Source organism: Anser cygnoides, chromosome 1 (genome assembly GCF_040182565.1).
Source record: "Anser cygnoides isolate HZ-2024a breed goose chromosome 1, Taihu_goose_T2T_genome, whole genome shotgun sequence".
Lineage (NCBI taxonomy): Eukaryota > Metazoa > Chordata > Aves > Anseriformes > Anatidae > Anser > Anser cygnoides.
This window is the reverse complement of record NC_089873.1, coordinates 210,020,301-210,034,176: the sequence shown is the minus strand read 5'-3', so window position 1 is coordinate 210,034,176 and position 13,876 is coordinate 210,020,301. Positions and strand designations below refer to the sequence as shown.

The window sequence follows — 13,876 nt, the reverse complement described above, 5'->3', positions numbered from 1 at the left end:
AAGGTTCCTTTCTGTTTTCTGTTTTTAAATACTAAAATTCATAGGTAATCCCTATCTCTGTCCACTGTGTGAGACTGAAATGTATCTCCAGGTCATTGTTTGTGAAACGTGGTGGGACTTCTTGGGTCTTCTTGGGCATAGCTAGGAGATAAAGTTTCTTTGCACAGGGACCCTCTAGACAGTGCAGCACATGGCACCAAATCAGTGTCACCATTCTTCATGCAGACAATATCTGTGGTGGTCTATACAAGGGCTGGATGCCTCTGGGTTCAGCATTTCTGTGATTTCAACCTCCATCAGACAGCAGAGTGTTGAGTGTTTGGGTACCCTTGGGGGAAGGGAGGACAGGGCCTTGTCTGAATGTCTGCTGTTACTTTCACCACCCAGAGAAAGCTCTGGGTTATGGTAGGGAGAAGTCCAAGTCTCACTCAAATCCCAAGAGAGAGAACTTGGCAGCCTCTTTCCTTCATCCTCTCCCAGACGTTTGTCATCATGACAGAGACACCATCCTGGTCTGGCAGCTCCTGCTCAGAGAAATCCCCATGGGCCTGCGATAAGTGGGGCTGAAGGATTTGCAGTGGTGTAGGGTAAGGCTCAAACTGGCTTGAGGGGAAGTGGTACGGGTCAGAAAAGCACTGAGAACTCCTGCGTATTTACCTGAATCTTGCTGTGCTGAGCAATGAACACGAGACTCCTGGAGACCACTGACCGCGTAACTCATCTAGGCTGAATTTTTGTAGGATTTGGGGTCAATAAGCAAAGGCCACAAAAACAAGTTCCCAACTGGAGCAATATCCCCAGCCTGAGAAACTGCTTATCCTGCTGCCAAGTAGTTTTGGAGAAGATCTGGTGGGACAGAGATGACCAGAACTCTGCAGGTGAGATTTCCTCCCCACCTCATGAAGCTTGCTGTGTTCAGTTCTGGCATAGAGAGGGCAGGAGCTTCTCCCCGGATGGGTGCAAACAGGTTCAATTCTGGGACCTTACAGATTGTATAGGAGCACCCTATGTGCTGAACAAGGAGATGGTCAGAAGATGACAGAGCAGGCTGGGAGCTGGGTTCGACACCTGGGGTCACCACCAGTAAGAGGCCTGGATGTCATGCATAAGTCACAAGCATTTAAGCCACATTGAAGAAAACATTTAGCCATGTGCTCTCATCCTTCTTTGGTTAGGTATATGCTCTAAGTGTAGGTTTGCATACATTCCTGTCTAAAATTGGTGTGTTAAGTACTATCTGTTGGTAGACATGAGCAGGGAACATAGTTAATGCCAGAATGCATTTGACCTTTCCTTTTTATTTCCTCTGCAATTTTATTCCTCTTTTTCATGAAATTCCATTCTGCTTTGCTCTTTGAGATCAGATCCACCCAGGTCAAGCGAACAGCAACCACCAAGACGACAGCTGCTGAAACCATCCATCCCAAATGGGGTTGTCTAGCCCAAATGTACATGCATTAGCCAGAGTAAAGCCACCCCAGTACATCAGGGAGACTTAGTAATATAACGAGGGGAAGGAATGAAATCACCCCCTCATCCTTCAGGGTTTCCAAGTAAACAGCAAGAACAAAGATTTTTTTTTCAGATTTTTCTATTTTTTTTAAATGATTTTTAACCCTTACTGCAACAATTCAAAAAACAGAAGAAAGATTAAAAAAAAAGAAATAACCAGAGCTCCCATATCAACAACAACTAAACTTACCGGTTTCAAGGTGGGTTAACAACGTGCAAAGCACATGCCAGAACATGTGTTATTAGCAATAAAAAAGTCCTTTATTTGTCTCTCTGGGGAATTTCTTTCACACTCACTTTTTTTAAAACTATCTTTATTTGTTTCCCTTCTCCCTCTCTCTCTCTCTCACACACACACACAACCAGATCACTTAAATAAAACAAAGTTTTATATTCATTCCAGGCAGGGATTCCTGCCAAAAATTGTGCCTCTTTTTTCTCCCCCCACTCTTTTTCTTATATACAGATCAGTGATGAAAACACAAAAAAATCTGAAGCCTATGAGGTGACAGATGAACAAGATGTAGAGGCACATTATCCAAATGGTGCTGTGAAGGAATGGCTTTTACTGGCAAAAAAGGAACATATTTTTGCAAAGGTTAGAGGAATTTTTCTGTTTCAGTTGGATTTTTCCAAGGCTGGGAGTTTTAATTTCAAGAGGTCAAAAAAATCCTCCATTTTAGGTATTCTAGACAATCTTTCCATGGATTTGCCGCTTTGTTTGTTCATTTTTAATCACCAAAGGGGATCTCTGGGTAATTTTATTCCTATTTTATGTTCTGAAACCTTATTTGCTGAGAATTCGATTGCCAGACAAGCACCAGAGGTTGGCACCACTGACAACAGGGTGTTGGCTAAACATTGCACTCAGAGCTTTGCTTCCAAGGACAACCTTCCAGTCCTAGTTGTACTGATTTGTCCCATTTTGGTGTGTTTATCTTCAGACCTTTCCACCCCATAAACTTCTTTATGGTCCACCAATGACCAACGTGCCTGTCATGTTCTTCTTTATTAGGCCATGCAGTTAAAAGCTCATCTTTATAAACTCAGAGGAGAAGATGAAGTGCAGAAAAACATCAAGAGCTCCATCAGAGCAATGCTAAAAGTTGGCAAAAGAGGAGGGTCAGCGCACAGAGCTACAGAGAAGGACATGGGGGCGGTGGTGGGTGAGAAGCTGGACCCGAGCTGCCCCGTGCGCTGGCAGCCCCGAAAGCCAAGCGTGCCCTGGGCTGCAGCAGCAGCAGCAGCGTGGCAGCAGGGCGAGGGAGGGGATTGTCCCCCTGGGCCCCGCTCTCGGGAGGCCCCCCCTGCAGCGCTGCGTTCAGCTCTGGGCCCAGCACAAGGACACGGAGCTGCTGGAGCGGGCCCGGAGGAGGCCGCGAGGACGCTCAGGGGCTGGAGCAGCTCTGCTGTGGGGCCAGGCTGAGAGAGCTGGGGGTGGTGGGCCTGGGGAAGAGAAGGCCCCGGGGAGAGCTGCCAGCGGCCTGCCAGGGCCTGCAGGGGGGGCAGGGAAGCTGGGGAGGGACTCTTTGTCAGGGCTGGGGGGACAGGACGAGGGGCACCGGCTGGAGCCTGGCAGGGGGGCGGCTTCGGGGAGGCGTTGGGAAGAAATTCTTCCCTCTGAGGGTGCTGAGGCCCTGACCCAGGGGGCCATCAATATTAGGGGTCTGTAGGCTCAGGCACTGGCAACTGCAGAGACTGGGTGCATGACTGTTGTGTAGGTGTGGTCTGTAACCACTGGCAAATTTTGAACCAGACCAGAACACCAAGTAGGAGAAGAGGACTGGGAGCCATGTATTGGAGTGGTCATTTTTTGCTGGACCAGATACTTGAGAGACCTGGGGTTCTGTGAATTAGTTAATGTAGGAAACTGGGGATCCAACGCAGCTACTGGGCAGAGCCTGAGGTCTGGGGTCAGCTGCTGGTAAGGCCACAGGTCCGGACCAACTGTGATAGAAGACCCATTGCACATGTGTGTCTGTGCACAAGATGACTGGAAGACCAGAAGAACCAGAGGCAGCTACTGGGCAGACTGAGTGCCTAAGGCCAGTATGTATGCATATATATGTGTATATTTTCCACTAATGGGGTTTCACCCTGATTAGCCACAGAAGATAAGACCACTGACATTGCTCATGTTCGTGTGAATGTTTTGTTTTCCATCTATTGATCTATATTGAGCTAGACATGTTTATGTGTATATATGCATATGCATACCAATGTATTGTGTGTATATGTGTGTGCTGGACCTGGAAACATGGAGTTGCAGCACTCTCACCCCTATTGGGCTACCAGACTTGGCAGCTCCTGTTATTTTCCAACTCTAAGTAGAGACTGCAATGTTCATGGCCACAAGGAATCAAGATTTAAACCAGGTTACCTTCAAGAGCAACGCTGGGTGAAATGGGTTATCTGCTAGACATTGCTGCCCTTCAGAAAATGAATGGTAGCGACCAGTGAATGAAAAGGCAGTTCTACCTGTGCATCCTGCCTTGGAACTGTTACTGTGCTTTGTAGAGTCTGTTGCACCAGCATCACTGGAAGACTCCCTCTGAGTTCAGTGGGCTTCAGATCAGCCCACGTTTGCAAAACGTTCTTGTGGAAGGATCCTAATAGGGACCTCTGGCCAGTGCAGCAGTGTAATTATTAAAAGATAAAGATAGCTCCTGCCAGCTCCTGTCATAGCACACAGGGTTGAAATATTCACAACGTAAAGTTAGTTCACATTGCAGCAAACTCTACTTGATGTTAGTAGACAGGACATTCATGCTGAAGCTTGAATTATTGTTTGCCAAGTGCTTGGACTGAAGGAACTACCAAAGTGCCAAAAATGATGGTTTATGGCCTTCTTTTAATCTCCTTTGTGACTTTAGTCATAACAGAAAATGGCACTCAGATGACAAGAAATATAAAGGGAGACTGAAAGTTGAATGACTGAAATCAGCTGAAACTCGGGAGAGAGCAAAAGATGGTACTGATTTCTAGCAAGGTTGCAGAGAAGTAGAAGCTGTTGTGTATGGTGCCACTTGAGTAACAGCCAAGGTCTGGTCAAAAGCTGTACAAAAGAGCAAAAGGAAAGATCTGAAGGCAGAATGCATCTCAAACAAACAGAAATCACAACATGACTGGATTTGCAAGGCATGGGAGGAATGAAATGTTGGAAGAGGCAATGCTAAATGTTCTTGACCTCTGCTCAGCTGACTCGGAGGGAACGTAAAACGCCCAGAGGAATCTTGATTGTGATCTTAGAACGGACGGAGATTTTTACTGCAGAAAACTAGAAATAGTTGGAAGACTTTGCAATTTAAATTCATTGTTGTAAAGCCTCAGTAGGATTGAAGGGCAGCACAGGCCATTATGGGGCCTGAAAGGAAGGTGAAGATTAGCATAGGAAGAATAATTTGGAGGTCTCTGAAAAGAAGCAGAAGCGAGTTCAAAGGATAATTCAATAAACAAATAAAGAGATACACCAGGGAAAGAGCAGAACTACATGAAAAAGGAAATAATACTGTGCTACACAGACCACTGAGGGAAACACATGGTTTAAGAATATTTTAAGATGAGTGAAGGCAGATGGATAGGTTCTCTCAGTGTGGGGGGATCCTGAGTGGGCTTCAGGGGTCTCTTTACAAAGGCCTGAGTTTGGGAAGGAAAGACAGAAGAATGATACTCCTTGAGAGTCAGGTACTGGGGATACTCTAGCAGGCATGTTTCTTGGGATCATGGGGATGGAAAGCCTCATGTCTTCCCCCTGCTTTTATACAGGCTGTTAGATGTCAGCAGGTGCTTCTTGTTGATTCACCAGAACTTCTGAGGTCCAGGCCCCTCATGTCTGGAGAAGGTCAGTGGGAAGCTGTAGACCTCCAATGGTCCTCTTCACAAAGATCCTCCTGGTCAAGAAGTCATCCTTTCATGCTGTCAAGCCTTCTTGCTTACACTCGTCCTCAAACACAGCTTTATCTCAAAACTTCCTTGTCCATGAGGAAAGGTCTGACTAGACCATAGTGAGACACTTCTGGGGTTTGTCATTCCAGCGAGGTTGGGTTCAGGACTCTTTTTGGTTGTCTGAAGATCTGGGGTTTCAAGAGAAATAATAAGAATCTTTGTAGTGCTTTCTTTCAAATCTGTCGTGTCAAGCAGATTGGAAAATGGCCAATGAAAATGAGGAGGGATGAAGGACCAGAAGACAGGAGATGTGATTTCCTTCTTTCTTTGGACATTAGATATCTAGTCACATTCGAAGTAACTGTTGTGGCATGTTACTCAGTAGGGATGTGAAAGACTGTATTTCTCTGGCACAGCCTTGCTCCTTTCCGTCTGAGAAACCAAAAGGGTGTTGATAAGCAATCCCCAAGTGGATTTTGTTATATGAGGTTTTTAGGTTCTTCTCTCTCCATCACCAAGATCACGAGTGTTATTTGTGCTAGATAACTGAGCAGACTGGTATCTTGAATCTCTCACTACAAAGCATTTTCTTCATTACTTGCCTTTTTCAGCCCTGCAGGGTATTTCATAAAGCCTCAGAAACATTAGCCACACAGCAGGCAAATGTTTTGTCCTGAACAAGTAATGATAAACATATACAGCTGACAAAAATCACCCCATTTGGAGATGAACTCTTTGTCCAAAAAAGGGCCTGGACTACTCGTATGGAATAGAGGCTTGACTTATAGAGATGGCTGAAGATAACAAAGAAATTATTCTTGTAATGCTGAAAAAGCAGGAGAACAGGGAAATATTTTACAAAGAGAGACTTAAATATTTGATCTGTTCATCCATTCAGAAGCAAATACAAGTGCGACTTGGATGCCATGTAAGGAATCTTGCAGAGCAGAGTACAGGTTGCCAGGGGCTCTCAAGCGGTGGAGAAAGAGTAAAGCTAACAAGAGCAGGTGTCTCCTAGACAAGGCATGGCAAATTAAAATTTTTAAGTATGGACATTTGGAAGGAAGTGTCCTTAGTGCTGGGGAAGTACACCAAAGAACGTGGAAGATACCTCATGTTTTCAGCCTGGGGAAGAGAAGGCCCCGGGGAGAGCTGCCAGCGGCCTGCCAGGGCCTGCAGGGGGGGCAGGAAAGCTGGGGAGGGACTCTTTGTCAGGGCTGGGGGGACAGGACGAGGGGCACCGGCTGGAGCCTGGCAGGGGGGAGGCTTCGGGGAGGCGTTGGGAAGAAATTCTTCCCTCTGAGGGCGCTGAGGCCCTGGCCCAGGCTGCCCAGAGGAGCTGGGGGTGCCCCAGCCCTGGCAGTGCCCAAGGCCAGGCTGGGTGGGGCTGGGGGCAGCCTGGGCTGGGGGCAGGGGGCCCTGACCAGGGCAGGGGCTGGAATTAGGTGGGCTTCAAGGTCCCTTCCAACCCAAACCCTTCTGTGGTTCTATGATTCATGTGTCTTTGAAAACAGACAAGTTTTTCTACTCAGGATGAGATGTGTTCAAACACGAGTTATTGGACTTAATATACAGGTAACTGGGCAACATTAAATAGGCTGCAATACACAGGTCAGATGAGCTAATAGTCCCTCCTGGAGTTACACTATGATCTAAAACTGTTTATTAATCTAAACCCGGTCTGTCTGCAGGCTTTTTGGCGGGTTTCTGGTTTGGGATATTAGCCCAAAGCGTGTGGATTTGATTACTATTGTTGAAAGGGTCCAGAACCAGAAATAGAGGCTTTTTTTTTGCTTTTTTTTTTTCTTTTTCCCTACAAGTACACAGTGCACAACAGAAAAACCTTCTCCTTTTGCTCCAAAATGTAGAATATCCCACACCCTCAAAATATTCTCTTTTCAGAACTACAAAGCACAGTATTCAGTCTGGGACGTGACTTTAGTAGTTTCCAGATTTTTTTTTCTTTTTTTGAATTCAGTGCTGTTATATAGTGTTTCTGAAGTCCAAGATGAAAAAGTGGAGACATTTCTTGAAATATATTGTGTTTGAAGAGATCTCAGACCTTCATTTCTGGGCAGAAGAGCTTTAAAATGAGAAACAAAGACTGATTTAAATGATTTTCTGTCAATAGAAGTATAGAGGTGCCGTCAATACGGCTTGTTGTGGGAATCACTCATCACTCAAACAGAACCAAGCATTCATAATGGCAGAAGTACAAAATCACAGTCTGCAGTCAGCTGATGCTCTGTAGAAACCAGAAGGCAAAAGAAAAGCAATACGTGTCTTGTCTCAAAAACACCTCCCAAATCTTATGTTGATTTCATGACTTCCTAGGGTGGGCTCATGGTTTATTTTTGGATGGCTGTGCTGGATAGTGCTGGCAGGTGATGACACCAGCATCTTGAAATATAGGAGGAGTGAGAAGTGGAAGGAAAATGCATGTTGTCCTTGGATAAACAGTGTCTTTTGTCTCAAGTCTTAAAAAACTCTTAAGATGTTGCCCTGGACATATGGGAAAGCTATGTCAGTTATTTGTGGATGTTCAGAAAATGTATTAGATGTAAAGACGGAGTCTGGACTAGGAGTGAAGAGAAAGACATCTTTACAAAATCTTAGTAGAGTGAAGATCCCTAGTGGGTTGGAGCTCAGAGGACTGAGGACCCTTGTGTGGTCCAGTCTGGAGAACAGGAGGCTCAGAAGTGACTTCTTTGCTTTTGAAAATGCCTTTGAATTAATATGCTTTAATGTTTAGCACGTTCTGAAGTGGTCAAGCAGTTGAACTTGATGATTTTTTAGGTCCATTCTAACCGAACTATTCTATTCTCTCACTCCAGAGCCACAGACAAGATAACAGTGCTTGGCTGAACAGGAAGTTTTGCTTTACAAAAACAGAGGCAAAGGGCTTCAGACTGGATTTTGGCTGATTTTGTTGGGGGAGCGAGAGGGTTCAGTCAAAAACAGCTTCTTGAACACCTCCTGAATACAAGGTCCCCCAAAAGTCTTCTGATCTATAAAGCTAGAGTCATTTTGAGGTTTTGTAAACTGTAGACTTGCAGGGCAAAACCCACTCCCCACCTCTACTTGTTGACATGATATTGTTTTAATGCCTTGATGAATGCTTGGAGCATGCCAGCCTGTGGATGACCTGAGGAACACCCCCAGTATCCAGTCAGCAGACTCCATCCTTTAAAGTAATGGAAACCTTTTTCACTGCAGCAGGCTAGTAACAAGAAAACAAAGCAACAAAAGAGAATAGCTCCATCCATCATTTGGCAGAGTCAGTAGTTCCAGCTGCTTCCAAAGCTGCTTTGGAACAGTTTTTTCCACCCAGAGCACCACCAAAATTTTTCCATTCAGGGGCTCTCCAGTCTCTATCATCTCAGATCATTTCGAACCTCACTTGAAAGTGCTTTGCAGATATTTTTGAGTTAAAGCTACATAAAATACTCAGGACACTTGAGGCACCCACCATTGGTCATTAAAAGTGCTGAGTGCCCCTAGCCCCAAGAGAAGGCAGGAGAACCAGGAAATGCTCAGTACTTTGCACAAGTCTCTTTCTAAAGTTACTTGCCCACATTGGGGCTATAAATACAGCCCTTGTCTCCTTCTCCCTCCTTGAAAAGGACTGTAGGCACTGAAAAGTTTTGGCAGAGGCCTGGGGTCAGTTAGTTTGGTCAGTAGATAGCTGGCTTCTGACCAGAAAACACAGAGTAGATGAAAATGGTAATTTCTGGATAGCCAAGGCAATTTTCAGATGGTGAGAGAAAAAAATGAATGAATAACAGAATGAGGTATAGTGTCAGCTGAGGTGGAGAATTAAGTTGGATAAGTTACTCTTAAACTTAAAACTGACCTTCCCTTGGTAGTGATTCCTTATGATCTTTTTAAGTCATCTCCATCACGCCGGAAGCTTTTTAAGGGGTTTCTCAGCACGCAGCACTTTCATCCTAAAAAGCCAGCCATTATTCCAATGGAACCTCTTAACTAATTAACGCTCAGCTCTGTGAGGTGAAAGTCGATCAGAGGCTGGGGATCAGGCCCACCACTTTGCGGCGGTCCCAGTGGTTTCAGTTTTGCGTGGTTTGCTTTCCCTGCTCAGGATCTTGCATTTTGACATATTGCTTCAATACAGTACATTTTATGACACCTTTGCTGGAGGGCCAAAGGCTACATTCCTTCTATCCATCCTGCATGCAATTTTCATTCTCTTGTCTTCAATGCTTTATAGAAGTTTTTCTTTCTCTCTCTCTTTCTTTTTTTTTTCTTTCTTTTCCTTTTTTTTTTTTTCTCTCCTCCAGGATATTGTGGGTTATTACCTCAATCCTTTTTCAGCTGAGGAAGGTTTGAGGTAATGACCTGAAACTTCCTGGAAAAGATCCCAAAAAGCCCCAAATGGAAACCACATGCAACATATTAGGGACCCTCATTGCATAAAGAAACATTAGTTCAAGTAACGAGAATGTACGTTGATCAGCTACTTATGTACCACCTGGTAAAAGGCATGTATGATCAGCAATGCACAAGAACTGGGTGGGGGAATTAGCTGATCTGCTAAGTTATAGCGAGGAAGGTGTGAAATATATATTCTCTTTTAGGAAATTGTTTTCTTAATCACCATCCTCGCAGCTGGGCCCGGGATCTGTCTCTTTGTGGTAGCGAAAACCTGGAAGAAATCCATGGAACCTGCATGACGCCAAATGTGTCCATTTATGAACCCATGGAGCCCCACCGATGCTTGCTTGATGCTGTAGCATCAATTGGAACTTTTTATTGTTACCGCAGGGAGAAAAGAGTTTTCTTTTTCTCTGTGTCCAGTTGAAATAACTTCCTTTTTCATCAGTGACAAGAAAATGTGTCATCTCCTCCCGCCCCGCAGCAATCCTATATTTCTACAGGGAGACACAGGAGGGGATAATGATAAAATAGGCATTTTGGCCCACCTCCAGGAAGGTATTTCAGCTCTTGATTTCCACTGAAGTCAGATACACTCATGGAAATGAGGGCAAGTTAATATTGAGTGGCTCTGGGCCTTCAGTGTTGCATAGCCATCTCGTCATCTGATGGAAATCTGGCTGTGCTCTATCACGGGATCTTGACTTGTTCTTTTTTGGAGTACTGTTTTATTTAACCCAGATGATGCAGTTCAGCCCAGAGCCCAGTGGTATCCATTCTTCTTCCAAAAGAATGACAGCATCCTGCCACCAAAAGATGCAAAGTGTTAAGAGACCTGGAGAATTAAGAGGAACTTGGGTGCACCACACTAGAGTAGGAACACGAGCAATGACAACTGATCTACTGTTCACCAAATGACCGTGATCCGGAGCCCTCCAACACCCCAAACCAAGGCAGAAGAAGGGGCCACAAGGAAACAACTTTGCCTAGGAAATCAGTAAGAGGATGCTCATGGTGGGGGAAGGACCCTCATATTTACTTTTCCTTCCAACAACACCACGTGTCACATTAGATAGCATAAGTTAATGAGGGCAGAAGAATGACTTTCGAAACATGAAGTCCGGACAGTTGCCAACTCTCATGACTTTATTATGTGGGTCACAATATTTATTGTTTTTCTTAAAGCCCCAGTTCCAGAAGAATATAATCTGGGCTTTCATTTCTCACTCCCTTGGGAAAAAATATAAAGAAAAAAAAGAGTTTATTTTAGTCCTCGTGAATGTTGAAAAAGCTAGAATATATGTCCTGAGTGTGCCTGAATGTGCCAAAAGCTGGGATTCAATGGAAAAGAATCCACAGTACATTAATTCTCATTATTTCTAAGCCAATCTCAGAATTTATGAGCCTGCTGCTTCATGATTCATCATTTCTGTATGATTGGCAGGGGTGCAGTGGAATATAAGAAGCAGCTCAGACAAATAAAAGGAAAAGACTAGGTGTTTGTCCTGGATCTCTATGGTGGTATGGGATGGACAATTATTTACAATAATTCTGCACCTCAGTATAATATTCCAAATGTCCTTACCTGTCAGTCTTGCATGTTAAAGGTATTCGTGCCAGGCTTGATTAGGAAGAGTTTGATAAAAATTTCAGGAAATTTTGGAATCAAGATATTATTCCACTTTCATTTCAGTCTGTGGTTACCATCTCTTTTTATGTGTCCTGCCCAGCAGAAGTATTGCAACAGCTCTTTGCCCCAGGCATGGCCTTTTTGCACATTAAGAAACACAAAAGACACGGAGAATAAAAGGTGACCTCATTTTTGTTTGCACAGGTTTCTTAAGAGAAAGGGGTTGCCATCTGGGTGGAAATCTGACAAAACATCACAGGAGGGGTTGGGCCCATCAGCCAAGCTGAACAGCTGTGGGGAGACTACATGAAAACTGAACCACTCCGCTGGAATAATTTATTGCGGCTGGCTTGCAGAGATAATAACAAAAAGAAGCCCTTCTCTTTTATCTGCTGTTGCAGCACAAGGTCTCATGCCAGACTTTTGCAAAGCACTGTTTTCAGGCTGTGGTGAGAGCTTCACCTGGGACACTGTGCAGGAGTCAGCTAGGAGGAGAGATGGTAAATGGTACCTCTGTGGCTCTGTGATGTGATGTCTCAGGGCTTCAGTCCATCCCTTCATCACATGCTGATGGTGAAGTCCTATTAATCATCCCGTGCTAGGTCTAAGATTGCAAAATGGGGGCATTTTTGGCTGGTCCTTGCCTTGTTGTGGTCATGTTGGGTGAAAGTCACCCAGCCAAAAGCACTGTCCTGATGTTGCTGCAGCTGGGACAGGGGACATCCCAGAGCATCTCACCTCCTCTCTTACAACAGTGATGTGTCCCATAGGGCTTGTTTTCATCACTTGGGTCCTCCAAGTATCTCAGTGCCTAAAAATGCCCAAACTGTTTGTTTTCCAGATCTCCTCCAGCTCAAAATGCTCTGCCAGCCCATGACCTCCTTGTCTTTGGTTCTCAAGGATACAGCAGTGCCTGCCTTCTCTCCTGGATACATGCTTAGATAATTGCAATGACTTTACTATTGGTGGTAATTTACTTCTGTGGGACTGGCAATTAGCACTAAAAGCACTTCAATCAAGTTAATCAAAGAAATAAAGAGCAGGGAAAATAGAGAGAGAGAAGGTATGCTGGGAAACCATTTCCAATTCAACTGGGTAATTCTCAGGTACGTTCAATAATATTTCACCTAACTTTCAAAGCAAAACAAAAGCTGATGAATATTATTCATACAGTCCAAGAAATACTAGTAGAAAGGATCCTCTGGAGGTCTCCCATCCAGATGACCACCAAAACACCATAATCTAGTACCTGTGGTATTCTTTGCCAGTACAGAAACTGGTTCAGCTTTGCCTACGTTTATTGCTCCCAAGTAGTCGACATCTGCTCTTAGATCCACCCTTAAACAAGCCCAGCTCCATCAAGCTCTCCTTGTAGGTCTTACACCCTAGGTCTCTGACCACCTTGGTAGCTTCACAGAGTTTTGTGTGTCTAGTTTTAAATGTACGAAAGTGGTTTGGGATGTTTATAAGCAAGGCAATGCAAGGAGATCAGAAAGCCTTCCCTCGAATGATTGCTAGCCCAGCTTTGGGGCCTTGAGGAGTTTGCACGTCTCAGAAAAGATGCTGAGTGCAAGAGTGGATTTACTGGCTAGGCTGGGAAAATCCATCATCCCCTCCCTTTTAGCACTGTCCCATCCATCACTCACTCAGCGCTACAAGATGAGGAGCCAGACCATTGCCCTTCTTCCCGTTACAGCTCCCTGTAGCCCTGGAGCACTTGAGCCTGAATTTAGAGGTCTCCGAGACTGTTCATCTGCAACGGAGCATAACACACGGTGTGTAGCTTGTTCTGCCTTTCCATTACAAACCTCTTTTAAGTTGCATGTGACCTAGTCACGCTTCAGCAATTCAACGAGACGTTTCCTATGCCTTGGGCTGGTTTCTTGGTGTGAAGCCTTCATAAAACCTGTTCCTCAGCCTGTGAACATTAAGTGGCCTTGCCAACATCTCTCTATTTTTTTTCCACCTTTTTTAATTCTCAGGGTCAGATTCTCAGCTGGTGTTTGCAGTTCACGACCGTTGTGTACCATGCCAGCTGCTGCTGCTATCTAGGCAAACTGCAGTCTGTGCAGAAAGCATTAAGTTTTCCTGGTACTGTTAATTCTCATTTAGGCGTGAGACTTTTTTTCTTTTTCTTTTGTGAGTCAGGGCTTGCCTCACAGTATGGACCTCAGGTCCATACTGTGTGATGCAAAGCCCGAGAGCTGGGGATTGTCATGTGCCAGGGTCTGACCCAGGTTTGGCACAAATGGTGCCAACACAACGCTGATGCTTGGGTGCTTCTGCATGATGCTCCAAGTCTCAGAGCTGGTGGGGTGTCCCATGTGAATGACTTTTGCTTGAGTGCACCTTTATTTTTTGTGCTTTACACACAGTTTTCATTTAAAGTGTCTTTTGCCTTTTCTCCCAGAAGTTGATGTGTAACATCTTTACCAAGAAATGTTTTCTCAGCCCAGG

General features: G+C 44.8%; 1 long non-coding RNA gene across 1 annotated transcript; it reads left to right on the top strand.

Annotated features, from left to right (window-relative positions):
* Window positions 1-1,657: 1,657 nt before the first annotated feature.
* LOC136789658 (uncharacterized) lies at window positions 1,658-13,859 on the top strand. The gene is made up of 3 exons (XR_010828469.1): window positions 1,658-3,561; window positions 12,261-12,525; window positions 13,044-13,859. It is a non-coding gene; the product is annotated as an uncharacterized lncRNA (long non-coding RNA).
* The last annotated feature ends 17 nt before the right edge of the window (window positions 13,860-13,876 follow it).